The sequence below is a fragment of the Balaenoptera acutorostrata genome, chromosome 11 (genome assembly GCF_949987535.1).
Source record: "Balaenoptera acutorostrata chromosome 11, mBalAcu1.1, whole genome shotgun sequence".
Taxonomy (NCBI): domain Eukaryota; kingdom Metazoa; phylum Chordata; class Mammalia; order Artiodactyla; family Balaenopteridae; genus Balaenoptera; species Balaenoptera acutorostrata.
Genome location: NC_080074.1, coordinates 89,554,893 through 89,568,131, shown reverse-complemented (window position 1 = coordinate 89,568,131; position 13,239 = coordinate 89,554,893).

Here is a 13,239-nt window from a genome sequence, read left to right as displayed (position 1 = left end):
TTGTGTCTATTCCCAGTATTGTTATGAGAGCACATTAAAACAAAAGATGGTATAAAAATATAGAGTTGATGTAAATTCTGTAAATAGAAACAGAAGTTAAAATTCAAACAAATTATTCACAATTATCATTTCTGACTTATCCATAATATTATTATGCAGTTGTTCCAGGTTGCTGAAAGAATATGATGAATATTAATACTATTGACATAAAAAGACTTTCTGTTTTAACATTTAAACCAATTCTATCATTAAAATTGTTGAATGCATAGGAACTTAGTAGGTGGCAGGAACATGGTAATCTCCACTTATTTATGCTAATAGTAATAGAATTCCCACACTACAATAGTCAAAGTGCCTGAACAGGTGATAAAATTGATTCCCTTGAGACTTCATAATATCTGACATTTCTCTTAACACTACTAATTCAATGACCCCAGGAAACGCAACAAAAATTAACTAACACTACTTAATTATTATTGGAAAGATGCAGGAAGTGAATGTATATATATTTTAAGTCTACATATTCCAGATTACATATATATTTTACTTTCTAAGTCCTTTTTTAAATTGGGCAATAGATTAATCAGTATTTAAAAGCATATAAGACAAAGACATTATTATTATCTTGAATATATTCTGAATATCCAAAGAAAGAATCACACTGGGAAATTCAACACTGACTATAATGGAGGGTTTGCTATATGATTTCCAAGCTGCATCTTCAACGTGTCCAAAAGCTCTGTCAATCATCCAGATATTTGCAAATCAAAACATTGAATTATTAATGTGAAGATGTCTCCTCTACCTTTCATCAATATGAGATATTTGGTGTCACATACATAATAGCTGTACCCAATCCTGACTCCAGGTCTCTAACCTTTCATATTTGTTCGATGTCACCAGTCGTCAAATGGAAAAGAGGAGATGCAACACCGCCACTTGTGCAACTCAACGCCTGGAAAATTTTTTAGTTTGGTCCAGCCAGCAACAACCTTGGCACCATTTTCTCACCTACCAAGGTGGGATCCAATACATACGGCAAGAGGAATACAGTTGAGATTTTAAAGAGAGAACCACTGAATTACTTACTCCCTTTAGAGGTCAGTGCACCTCACAGTTCTTATTGTATAAATACTCTAGTGATTTGCTGTAGACTTTAACAGTGCTTCTTCATTTCTGGAGTGAATATATGAATATCTGTGTCCCATGTTTGTCACCAGGACATATGTAAATTGCCATGTTAAGAATTGTTTTAAATTTAATACAAATTAAGATCCCATAATAAAAAGACAGTCTTTAAAAATGAAATATTCTGGCTGTAGATTTTTATTTTTAAAACATTTTAAAAAGTCATTTCTTTGGCCTGTATCTTTATGACCTGAGTTTGAGAACAAAGGAGAAAATGGTTACTGGAAACTTGATAAATTGTAAACAAGTAATAGTAAAGTTCTGATTATAAACATTAGAAAACCAGCAATTGTAAGTACACTTGTTAAGCAATCCCTTTTTGCATTAGATTTCTGAAATGAGATAAAATGCTGCTTAAAACAATCAATTAAAGCCTTCTCCTGATTCAGTCAAAATATCTTTGTTTCATTCTGTTTTTTGTTGTACTTGCTGGTACTAAGAGGTAACTTAAAAATTTAAAAAGCAATGTCCCTGAGGGTTTCATTAGGAGTTATCCTCAGTGAGCTTTTATTAAATGTATATGCCCTTTATTCTAAGTGGCTTTCAGCAAATCTTAGTCATATTCTTATACAGGGTACTGAAAAAGCAATTTGTGTTCCTATTAAACTATGTCTTCATTTAAAAGACTATAGACTTCTGGAAATTATGTACTCCATGGCAACTTATTTTCATAGTTTAATTAACTGGACATTTCTGGCAGAGGTTCCGTGTTTGATGCCCTTTTTTTGGAAGGAAGCTGAAGTACTGAACATGAAGTGAAATGTTTTGCTTTAAGTCAGATTTTTATGTGGTATCTGCTTTTCCTTGACTCTGAGTTTCACACTTTTGGAAGTAGCATTAACTCATATAAACTGCTATCATGCTGCATTATGCATTTCTAAAGGCACTCAGCTTTTATTTAAAAAAAAAAATAGAAAAAGGAAGCATCTCAATCTTAGTGAGAATCCGACTCATTGACTTGATTGCTACATTAAAATTTCCCCTTATGAAGTATGCCTTAGATCACCAGATTATAGACTTTGTTGTTGTTTTGTTTGTTTGTTTGTTTGTTGGGTTTTTTTGGAGTGTATAGAGACAGAAGATGTTATTTAGAGTGATTTTATGTCATGAATTGCATACTGAAATAAATGAGTACATAAATTCCTATTTGTGATGTTCAATTGTTAGCCTCTTTCAAAGTGGATATGACCACATTTTAGAGTAAGGTACAATTAAATTACAATCTCTTAAACTTACTTATTTAAAAATTTTCCCACAGTAGTCTACATTAAGTAAAACTTTATTGCATCTCACATCTATATCAACTCCCCAATCTATCTTTCAAGCGTTAATGAGATTGTAATGAGCACATATGATATTCAAGGACATTGTATACAGCAGTACACAATTCCCAGATATAAAACAAGAAGAATTAATGTATAGTAACCTAACGACCTCTGGTGTTAAGGAGTTGGATAGAGTTAGGGTTACTATGTCACTTATTCCAACCAGGAGACTTTTGAGAAGGAAAGAGGTTATTGCATTGATACAATAGACATTAAGAGTAGATGTTATTCTAAAGTTTACTCATTACGTTCATTATCAAGGTGAAACATGTGAACAAATTCAGCATTATTTCCTTAGTTGGTATTCATAGGCCAGTAGGAATCTAAATGTATAAAGGTTGGGAATGCCTTATGTACCAAATACTTCCCCTGGCTCCTCATAATTAAATACCTTGTGAAAATAATGATTAGTTTTTCTTTATTGATGTAACTGGAAATATCAACAGTAAGTTTTGGTGACTAAGTTTATCCCAACTCTTCTCATTGTGCCTTTGGTGCTTGAAATTATAAGTACTCTCGAGTAACCTTCCAAATATTTATGTCCATGCTACAAATTATATTTATTGAAGATTTAGTAATAAAAATGCTTCTTATATCAATCATGTTGCAATACAGAGTCAGAACAAAGAATTTATTTATTAATACTGCATTTAGCACTTCTAGAAATTCTCTTTAAGCATTGTGAGAGGACATTCTTCAATAAGCCTCTTACTTTTCTGAAGCCTGAATATCATTACCTGGTAATATTATGCTGAGATGAAATAACACCTTTTGGTTAACAGTAGAAAAGCCTGTGAGTCTAAAGCTCCTTTGGCTGAGTGCAGGGAGAGCTTTTCATATAATGTAGGAGAAAGTATTCTTTTTCTACCCATTATTTTCCCTTTCACATACACAGTACCCAAAACTGGAAAAATCCATCTTCCTTACACTCAGTGCATCTGTAGTAGATATTATTAGTGCTCACCGACATCCTCTCCTTCCCGAGCATACAAGGGAGTATAGTTCTTAGACCCTTGCATTCAGGTGGTGCTATATGGCTCATTCTGGCCAACGAAATATTAGCAGAAATGATGTGTGTCACATCTAGGTTGACACAATAGGATAAAAAACCTATGTGAAAAATTTCAATCTTTCTCTACTCTGCTACAGCCGTTGCTGGTGAGGCTTCCCTCTGGCTGGGGCCCTGAGTAACTTCATGGAGAAGAACTCTCCTACTGATCTGTCTTGGACATGGAGTGTCACCAAGAAGTAAACTTTTGTGACTTTTTATCTATAGCCTACCAAAACAAAATAACCAAAGTCAGATTTTCATCCTCCCTAATGAACCTACTTCTCCTCCTGACTCCACTATATCTAATAGCAACATAACCATTCTTCCACAGTAATTCAGCCTTGATATCTTGAAGTTATCACCAATCCCTCAAATTCCTTGCTCCCCACATTCCAATTAGTTGCCAGGACATGTGTACTCTACGTCCTTGCTACTAGGATATGTCTCTTCTTCCTTCTCCCATTGCCAGTAACGTAGCTCCAGCCTTCTTTGTGCAAGCCAGAATCCCTGCAACAGGCTGCTGAAATAGTTTTCCACCTCCAATATTTACTGCCATTCTATACATCGATACCAGAATAAGTTTCCAAATGCACATTTCTTATTATATCGGTTGTTCTATGCAAAAATTTTCAAAGGCTTGTTATTATCTACAAAAATACATCAATTTTTTTAGCCTATCATTCAAGTCCCTCCATTAAGTAATCCTTATCCTCTTTCCCAGCTTTACCCCACATCATTTCATTTCTTATACATACACTCTGCCAAACTCTTTTTTTAGTGGTTTTTGTTTAACTGATATCATCACATTTTCTCTTATTTTCCAGGCTCTGACTCTTCCCTCCATTCCCTCTAAATTGAACAAATGTCCCCCAGTGCAGCCTTTTGAAATCTTCAATGACAAAGTCAAGAATCTTTCATCATTGCCCTACTGAATATGATTTCTCCACCCACTGAGCTCTAACCACACTTTGAAGATATCTTTTAGATTCAAAAGAAATCTGATATTAAAGTATCATATTATTGCTCTTTTATTCATATTAAAATACTCTATTATAATGTTATATTATTGCTGTATTATTTGTGTGACTGACACATTTCTCTTCAGCATTGCTAGATTCCTAACTAAGGGCAGAGACTGAAACTTAGTCATTCTCCATTTCACAAATTTCCTACTTTACAATCAAGAAGATTAAGCCTATCGACACATTCTGGAGAAAGTTAGGCTACTTGGGCATTTTCCATCTTCTGTCCTTGATATTGTGCTGGCATAGAGCTTAACTGCTCTTATCTTCTGAAAATAACTTGATATTTATTTACCACCAGCATCTTTTGGTTGACAATGGATTAAGCCAGCCATCCCCAACCTTTTTGCAACCAGGGACTGGTTTCGTGGAAGACAATTTTTCCATGGATTCGGTGGGTGGAATGGTTCAGGCGGTAATGTGAGTGATGGGGAGCGGCAGATAAAGCTTTGCTCACTTGCCTGCCGCTCACTTCCTGCTGTGCGGCCCGGGTTGGGGGGTTTGGGGACCCCTGGATTACACAATTGTGCTTTCTAAGCGTATCATACAACTTATGGAAGAAGCAAGTACTATCATTTTATCCCAGGGGAGTTTTACCACGTAACTAAAAATAATTAATAAATTGCTATGGAATGTATCTTCATCATACCAGAACATATTAATTATGGTTTTCTTGATTTGAGTTACTAAACCCTTTGGGAAATGAATTCCACCTCCAAATAAACTAAACATAGCATTACACAATTAAATATTAAATTCCATAAAATAATTATTAAAATAAAAATTCTAAATTTTCATAACAAGTAAGATTGAGTAAATTCCATTAAAAATAGTTTTTCTGGTGAAGTGGGACAGGAGCATTTTATTATTTATTATTTATTAATAAATAAAAATTTATTATTTTTCTCAATTTATTGAAAGAAAAGTGCTCTTTCATTTGAAAAATTACATATGCTAGCATATGTTCCTTTCCCCTTATTATTGATTTATAACATACATTTCATTCATGAACAAATATCATAAACAAAATTCAAATCTCTGCCTATTGCTAAAACTTTGGAAATTTTTAATTTTTGATCATTTTTGTGAAAACATAGTAATATGCATTGGCCATTCATCTCCATGCTGCTCTTTAACCTACATTATTTGGACAATATTTCCACTGACTGAAAAGTCTCTGCTTTGAAACATTTATTAACAGTGCACATTGAGATATCGAAGAACACAGTGAGTCAGAGTTCTGTGGAATTTCCAACAGAAGAAATAAAGACACAGAACACATTAGAAATTTATCTATGATGCTCAGACATGACAATCAAACTTGAGAGTTCTGGGCAGTCAGGAGAGAAATGGATTAAGTATTCGTGCTGAGTAGGTTTATCAATTTAGGAGCCAAATAGGAGCTTAGAGTTTACATATTAACAGCCAGATGTTTTTCTGTGAGGCTACATGTGAATAAGTTAAAATAGCTATATCATTTGGCTTGCAATTAGTATCCTTAAGGTTATAAAAATTGTCACACTTTATATTGTCTGGAATTAGGACAACTCTCAGTAATTTCTCAGAAAATTAAATTATGCTGTGACAGCTAGTCATATAGCATATAGCAGCTAATGTTTTTCTTGTTATACCTAGGGAGGAATCCTTTATAATACAGTGACTTTTTTTTTTTTTTTTTTTTTTTTTTTTTTTGGCTGCTAAAGAAATCACTGAGTAACAAGAGCTGGTGGAAAATTTCATTGTGCTTCCAAGGCCCATTCTACTTCTGGGCATCTACTAATGACATGAAATACACCTGTGCTGGGTTGAAGTAAACAATGGTAGCTTCTTTAAAAATTGCAATCAAATTCTTCACCTCTTCTTCATTGTATAGGTGATGTCAATAGCATCTCTGATAATTTCAAACCTCCTATTTCTTCATGATGACAGTGTAGAAATGTTTATGAAGTGAAAAAAAATGAACAACAGTATGGACCAGAGATTTGAGTTTTGATGTATTATTATTGATCCAAAGTCTTTTTTATGCCTTAGAAAAGATAAGATATATACATTTCTCCTGGGACATGGGTAGAAAATCCTTCTCTTTCTCAGACGAGGGAACCACCATTTTACTGCTGTTCACCATGCAGCCGAAGATGGGAGATTTGCATTTGTTCCACAGCAAAGCCCCTCAGGGGAAGTACGGGACAGCTAATGAAGGTATATCCTCATTAGTGCCATGTGGTAGGAGGACCGTGTAGCCCGGAGTCACATAGACTTGGGTGACTACTCTGAACCTCTGTCTCTTCATGTGTGACATGAAAAGAATAATAAATAACTCAGAGGTAGGCAGTGAGGATGAAATGAGATCGTGTCAGGGATAAAAATAGCTAAGACTTTGGCAGCAAATCTGCCCTGCAATAAATGCTGTTTCCTTCCTTTTTTCCTTGTAGAGGAAGCTTCCACTTTCTCCCTCTGACGTGGCATTGGATCACACTTTGTAAGGGAGCGGTACCTGCCCACTGTAGAGGTCAGAAAGGTGCTTGAGGGAGCAGTTAATATGTTTTTTTAATAACAGAGACTCTACCCTACCTCTGAATGTCCCTATCTGTTTATCTATCTCAGCTTGTACTTGGTATGATTTAATTGGTACCCATTAATTGCTAAGCCCTACTGCCTCCCCACTTACAGCTTCATTTATGGTAGGCTCACTATGTGCCAGATGCTATTTTTTTTTTTTTTTTTAATTTTTATTTATTTACTTATTTATGGCTGTGCTGGGTCTTCGCCTCTCTGCGAGGGCTCTCTCCAGCTGCGGCAAGCGGGGGCCACTCCTCATCGCGGTGCGCGGGCCCCTCACCACCGCGGCCTCTCCCGCTGCGGAGCACAGGCTCCAGACGCGCAGGCTCAGCAATTGTGGCTCACGGGCCCAGCCGCTCCGCGGCATGTGGGATCCTCCCAGACCAGGGCTCGAACCCGTGTCCCCTGCATTGGCAGGCAGACTCTCAACCACTGCGCCACCAGGGAAGCCCCCCAGATGCTATTTTAAACTCATTCACATGCATTTACTCCTCATAAAACCCTGTGAAATGAATACTGTTATTTCCAATTATAAAGCCTTGGGGGTGTAATTAACTATAGTTAATAATAATGTATTGTATATTTGAAAGTTGATAAGAGAGTAGACTTTAAAATTTCTCATCACAAGTAAATAATTTGTAACCATGTATGGTGATGGATGTCAGCCAGACTTATGGTGGTCATCTTTCCTAATATATACATGTATCGAATCATTATGTTGTGAAACTTGAAACCAGTTTAATGTTGTATGCCAATTATAGCTCAGTAAAAATACTATTATTATTCTCTATCTTACAGATGAAGAAACTGAGGTTGTTTGACCTTGGGCAAATCACTTCACCTTCTTCTGCCTCGGTTTGTACCAAATACAAACCAAGTCCCATGGTGGAGCCAAGATATTAACCCAATTATTCACCATTCCATATGTTTGCTTAGCACCTAATATACAGCAGACACTCTGTAAAGTGCCTCAGTAAATCAGACAGACAAAATCCCCTATCCTCATGGAGTTTACACGCTAATTTTGGGGGGGCGGGTACCAGAACTGTGCTTTTAGCCACTATGTTATACCACTTCCCCCAATCCAAGGCATCTGTAAAATCTCTTATCTTCCTTTCACAACACTGTGAGGAAAACAAGAAATCAGGACAGAATTAGGATGGGGGAAAAGTCATTATTTCCTAAGTACCATCTACATGCGCTTTATATATATTGTATTGTTAATCATCACAAAACTCCATCAGGCAGGTATCGTTATACAAGTTACTGATAGAAACTAAGGAATAAAAAATGGGCTGATACAAAACTTTCATTCTGTAAGAATAGATAAGAATGACAGGTGGTGGACCACCTGTGGTGGTCCAGTGGCTAAGACTCCATGCTCCCAATGCAGGGGGCCTGGGTTCGATCCCTGGTCAGGGAACTAGAGCCCACATGCCAAAACGAAGATCCTGCATGCTGCAACGAAGATCCTGCATGCCGCAGTTTGGACCCAGCACGGCCAAATAAATAAATAAATATTATAAATAAATATTTTTAAAAAAAGAATGACAGGAATTTCTTTGCCTTCTCCTAACAAGCCACATCTGTCAAAATAAACGATAGTATCTGTAAAAGAAAATGAGCTGACTTGTCCAAGATCACACAGTTAATAAGGGTCATTCCAAGACTGGAACCGAAGTTTATCAGACTCCAAAGCCCAGGCAATTTCTCTACTTCATGTCCAAACAAAAACTCTTTTTTTTCTACTTCCACTGTGGCTTATTTTGTGTAGGACTCTGCCAAAGCAGTTTGCCTGAGAACTGGACAAACAGGTCAGGCAAAAGAATAATTGGGCAAGAAATATGTGTTCAGAATATAAAGAACTTGTTTGCTTTTGAGGATAACAATCTTTACCCAGTATCAGATAGCTTTGTCTTACTTTATTTTGTATTTTAAGGTTTCAACTGAAAGAAAGTTTGAAAAATCTAATATGCTTATTAAAAATTTCCAATACTGAAAGATTACTTGTAGCTTATCTTTATCCCCTCTCCCTAATCCAGCTGAGATTTTCATAATGACTTTTTTTTTTTTTTAATTGAAGTATAGTTGATTTGCAATGTCGCGCTAGTTTCAGGTGTACAGCACAGTGATTCAATTTTTTTTTTTTTTGGCTGCGTTGGGTCTTCGTTGCTGCGTGCAGTCTTTCTCTAGTTGCGGCGAGCGGGGGCTGCTATTCCTTGTGGTGCGCGGGCTTCTCATTTCTGCGGCTTCTCTTGTTGCGGAGCACGGGCTCGAGGCACGCGGGTTTCAGTAGTTATGGCACGCGGGCTCTAGAGCGCAGGCTCAGTAGTTGTGGTGCACGGGCATTCAATTTTGTATATATATATATTCTTTTTCAGATTTTTTTCTCTTACAGGTTATTATAAAATATTGAGTAGAGTTCCCTGTGCTATACAGTAGGTCCTTGTTGGTTATCTATTTTGTATATGGTAGTGTGTATCTGTTAATTCCAACCTCTTAACATATTGACTTTTCTATTGAGACTCATTTCTTTGTTCTGTATACAACTAAGAAAATTTTCTTTTATGGTTAAATGAAAATTCTGCCAAGTGAATAAGCCCAAATCTAGTAGCCAGTCCATGAAGGTCCTTCCCACAGAACTTCAGATTACATTTCACACCTCACACTCGCCCACCTCCACACCCTTGCTCAGAGAATTTGCTCACCTTTCGATATTCTCCCCTCACCCTCTGGGAGTCTACACCCGGGTTCTGTTCAAATGCCACAGACTCCAAGGAACCTCTCCTCTGAATTTATGTAGACTTTTATCTATATTACTCTGCCGATATCAGTTTATTGAAACATTCACTCAGTCACTCAACAAATGTCCATTGAGCTCACATTGGTATTTGATACTATTTTAGTGGCTGGGGTTTAGAGCATACCTTGAAGAAGTTTACAGGTTTACCTTGTATTTTGGTTATATATGCACAGGTATTATTTCTTCATCTAGCCTGAAATCTAGGACAAGGGTATATGAGTTACTTCTGTAATCCCCACAATATTTAAATCCAGTCCTTGCACATAACAGGTACTCAATAAATACTGGCTGAATGAGTGTGTTCCATGAATAATGAACATGCAAATGAATGAGTAAACTTTAATATAAAGTTCTGATATCACACAGTGATGAAGTTGATACAGTGTGACTTCTTACACTCCCTTTGTAAAACAAAGATAATAATTGTAAGGTTTTATTAAAGACTAGGAATGAAATACGCAAAGTACGTGGCACAATTTTGGGGTTCAGTCAGTGGTAACTATTATAGCCATGATAACTGCACACAAACAAAAGAATGATATGGTATCACAGTGGGTACTTTTGTTATTAATAGCAAACCAGAAGGATTTAAAAAGCGGGGGTGGGGGGGGTGGGAGATAAAGGTGGGTAATAAAAGTGGGCACAAAACGATGTAGGGAAAGGTTCAAAGAAACAAAAACAGAAATAGGATAATGAGAATAATCTACCTAAATCCTAAATAGGATTTGTATCACCGGTTACCTATCCTGCTCCAATGACCAATGACGCAAGACACTTGTTCTGCACAATTTCATCTAGAATTACGAAAATTTGACAGAACCATAAAATATGCAGGTTCTAGAAATCCATCCTCTTTCTTCCCTGTGGGAACATTCCTTGCTATTTGGAACAACAGTTATGATCAGTAAGAAGTGGCACACAAATCCTAAAAAGGAAATAGCAGACAATATAGAAACAGCACATCTGGTAGAGTTTACGTGTGCTGCAAGTAGATTATGAGTGAGAGCAAATTCTAAAATTTCTAAAAGGATAGAATTTAAGTAGCTGTAAATGTTACCACCTATATAACAAACTCTATATTAATAAATTCAATATTTTTTAAATTGAAATCATGGACAGGCATTATAAAAAGGAAAATTAAGTTTATCAAAAAATTGTAGGGCTTCCCTGGTGGCGCAGTGGTTAAGAATCCACCTGCCAATGCAGGGGACACGGTTTGAGCCCTGGTCCGGGAAGATCCCACATGCCGTGGAGCAACTAAGCCCACAAGCCACAACTACTGAGCCTGCGCGCCACAACTATTGAAGCTCGTGCGCCTAGAGCCCGTTCTCTGCAACAAGAGAAGCCACTGCAATGAGAAGCCCATGCACCACAACGAAGAGTAGCCCCCGCTTGCCGCAACTAGAGAAAGCCCACGCACAGCAACGAAGACACAACGCAGCCAAAAATAAAAATAAATAAAATAAACAAATTTTAAAAAAATTGTAGACTTAAATTTTTAAAAATCTCTTCTTAAGCACCAAGGATTTATGGTAGAGTACAGGGAAATATACTCAATATGTTGTAATCACCTATAATGGAAGATAATCTGAAAAAAATATATATATGTAACTATATAATAAATATATTTATAAAACTGAATCACTTTGCCATACACCTGAAACTAACACAATATTGTAAATCAACCATACTTGAATTAACAAAGAAAAAACTATCACGACTGTTTTAACTTAATTAAAATTTGGAGATTTTTAGATGAAAAAAACTCTTCTTCATCTTCATAGGCATAATGCGCTGATTATCCTATAAACATGTGAACAGGGGGTCTATGTAACTGAAATGATGAAATAATTAGTGTAAGCTTACATGAAGGCTAGGAGGCTGTGGTCCCAACTACAACTTTAATAAAAGTTTATTCTGGTTTGCAATAATTCACTTCCTTTATTGAATACATACTTCTACTTTCAAAATACGAATTATTTAAACAAGCTACCAGTCTGGAGCAGAACTCCTATCCCAAATTAACCTCCCAAACTTTCTACAATTTGAAATTCATTCTTGTGCATTTTGAAAACTTTTTACTTCAAGAGTCCCTCATTAAAAGACAAATACATCCCTCTTGACAGGGAAATCCTTAATCACTATCGCTATTTCCCTAGAAGAAGTTACTTAACAGCCAGCTGAGAACAAAGGCCTAGGAGAATGGGATAGGCAGCTGCAGACATGAAAAATGATAAGGGAAGAGGCAAGGTGAGCTGTAAGGAAAAGAAAAAGGAGAAGGAGCAGGGCGGGAAAAGGCATAAAGGAGTCTTGATTAGCTTACAATTTCTGTGTTTGGGCTTTGGGACCTACATACATCTGCAACCATTTGCCTGCAAACAGCTAGGCCTGAGCAGGATTTAAAGCACCAATTCTACTTTGGTTATAAAAATCTTAAATGTTAACCTGGGTCGACAAGGTAGAGAATGCTAGCAGGACAAAACAGAGAAAAGAACAAGACAATGGAAACCATTTGTTTCTCTGAAATGTCCTCAGGCTTCCTCAGACAGTATTGGATCCTTCGGAACTCTCTTGTTCCAGAACCCCTGCTGCAGAAAGGACACGGAAAATAAAAGAGGCTATGAAACAGAACCAAACCCTTTGAGTTCCTAGAAATTCAAACTCAGTTTCTGGAGCTTTATTTGAATTTCAGTTTAGGATTAGTATCTGTCTGTACCAGGAGAGATTGTTTAAATGTGTTCAAATGTCATAATATTAAAGTAAAATTAAGCTTTTAAAAAATTCCCTGTTGTGATGTTGAAGAGCAAAAAGTCAACAGGACACTGAAAACTACTATGTAAGGCCACTGGTATAGTAGGAAGGGCAGGGTTTTTGGACTCAGGCTGACCGACCTTTGTTAGGATCACAGCTCTTTTTCAAAACACTGTATACATCTCTTAACTTCTTTTAGCCTCAATTCCCTCATTCTTGGCAGAGATATGAGGATAGATATAGTTCATGAAAAGCACTTAGAATATAATTATACCTGTCTCTACCACATTTAGCAAATATTAGCTGTGATTATTATTAATTAAATTCTAAGATATGGCATGACCAAAGCATGAGGCATTAAAAAAAATTATACTACTTCACTACTTCACATTTGGCCCCACCTTGATTCTAAGACTTCTGAGTAAAAAATAAGAAAAAAGTAAACCCAGGTCAAGACGTTTAGGAAAGTCTGCAAGTGTAGGATTGGTCTTCTAGAGTGTATTCACACGTAGAAAAGACCTTTTTGTACTTTATCATTGT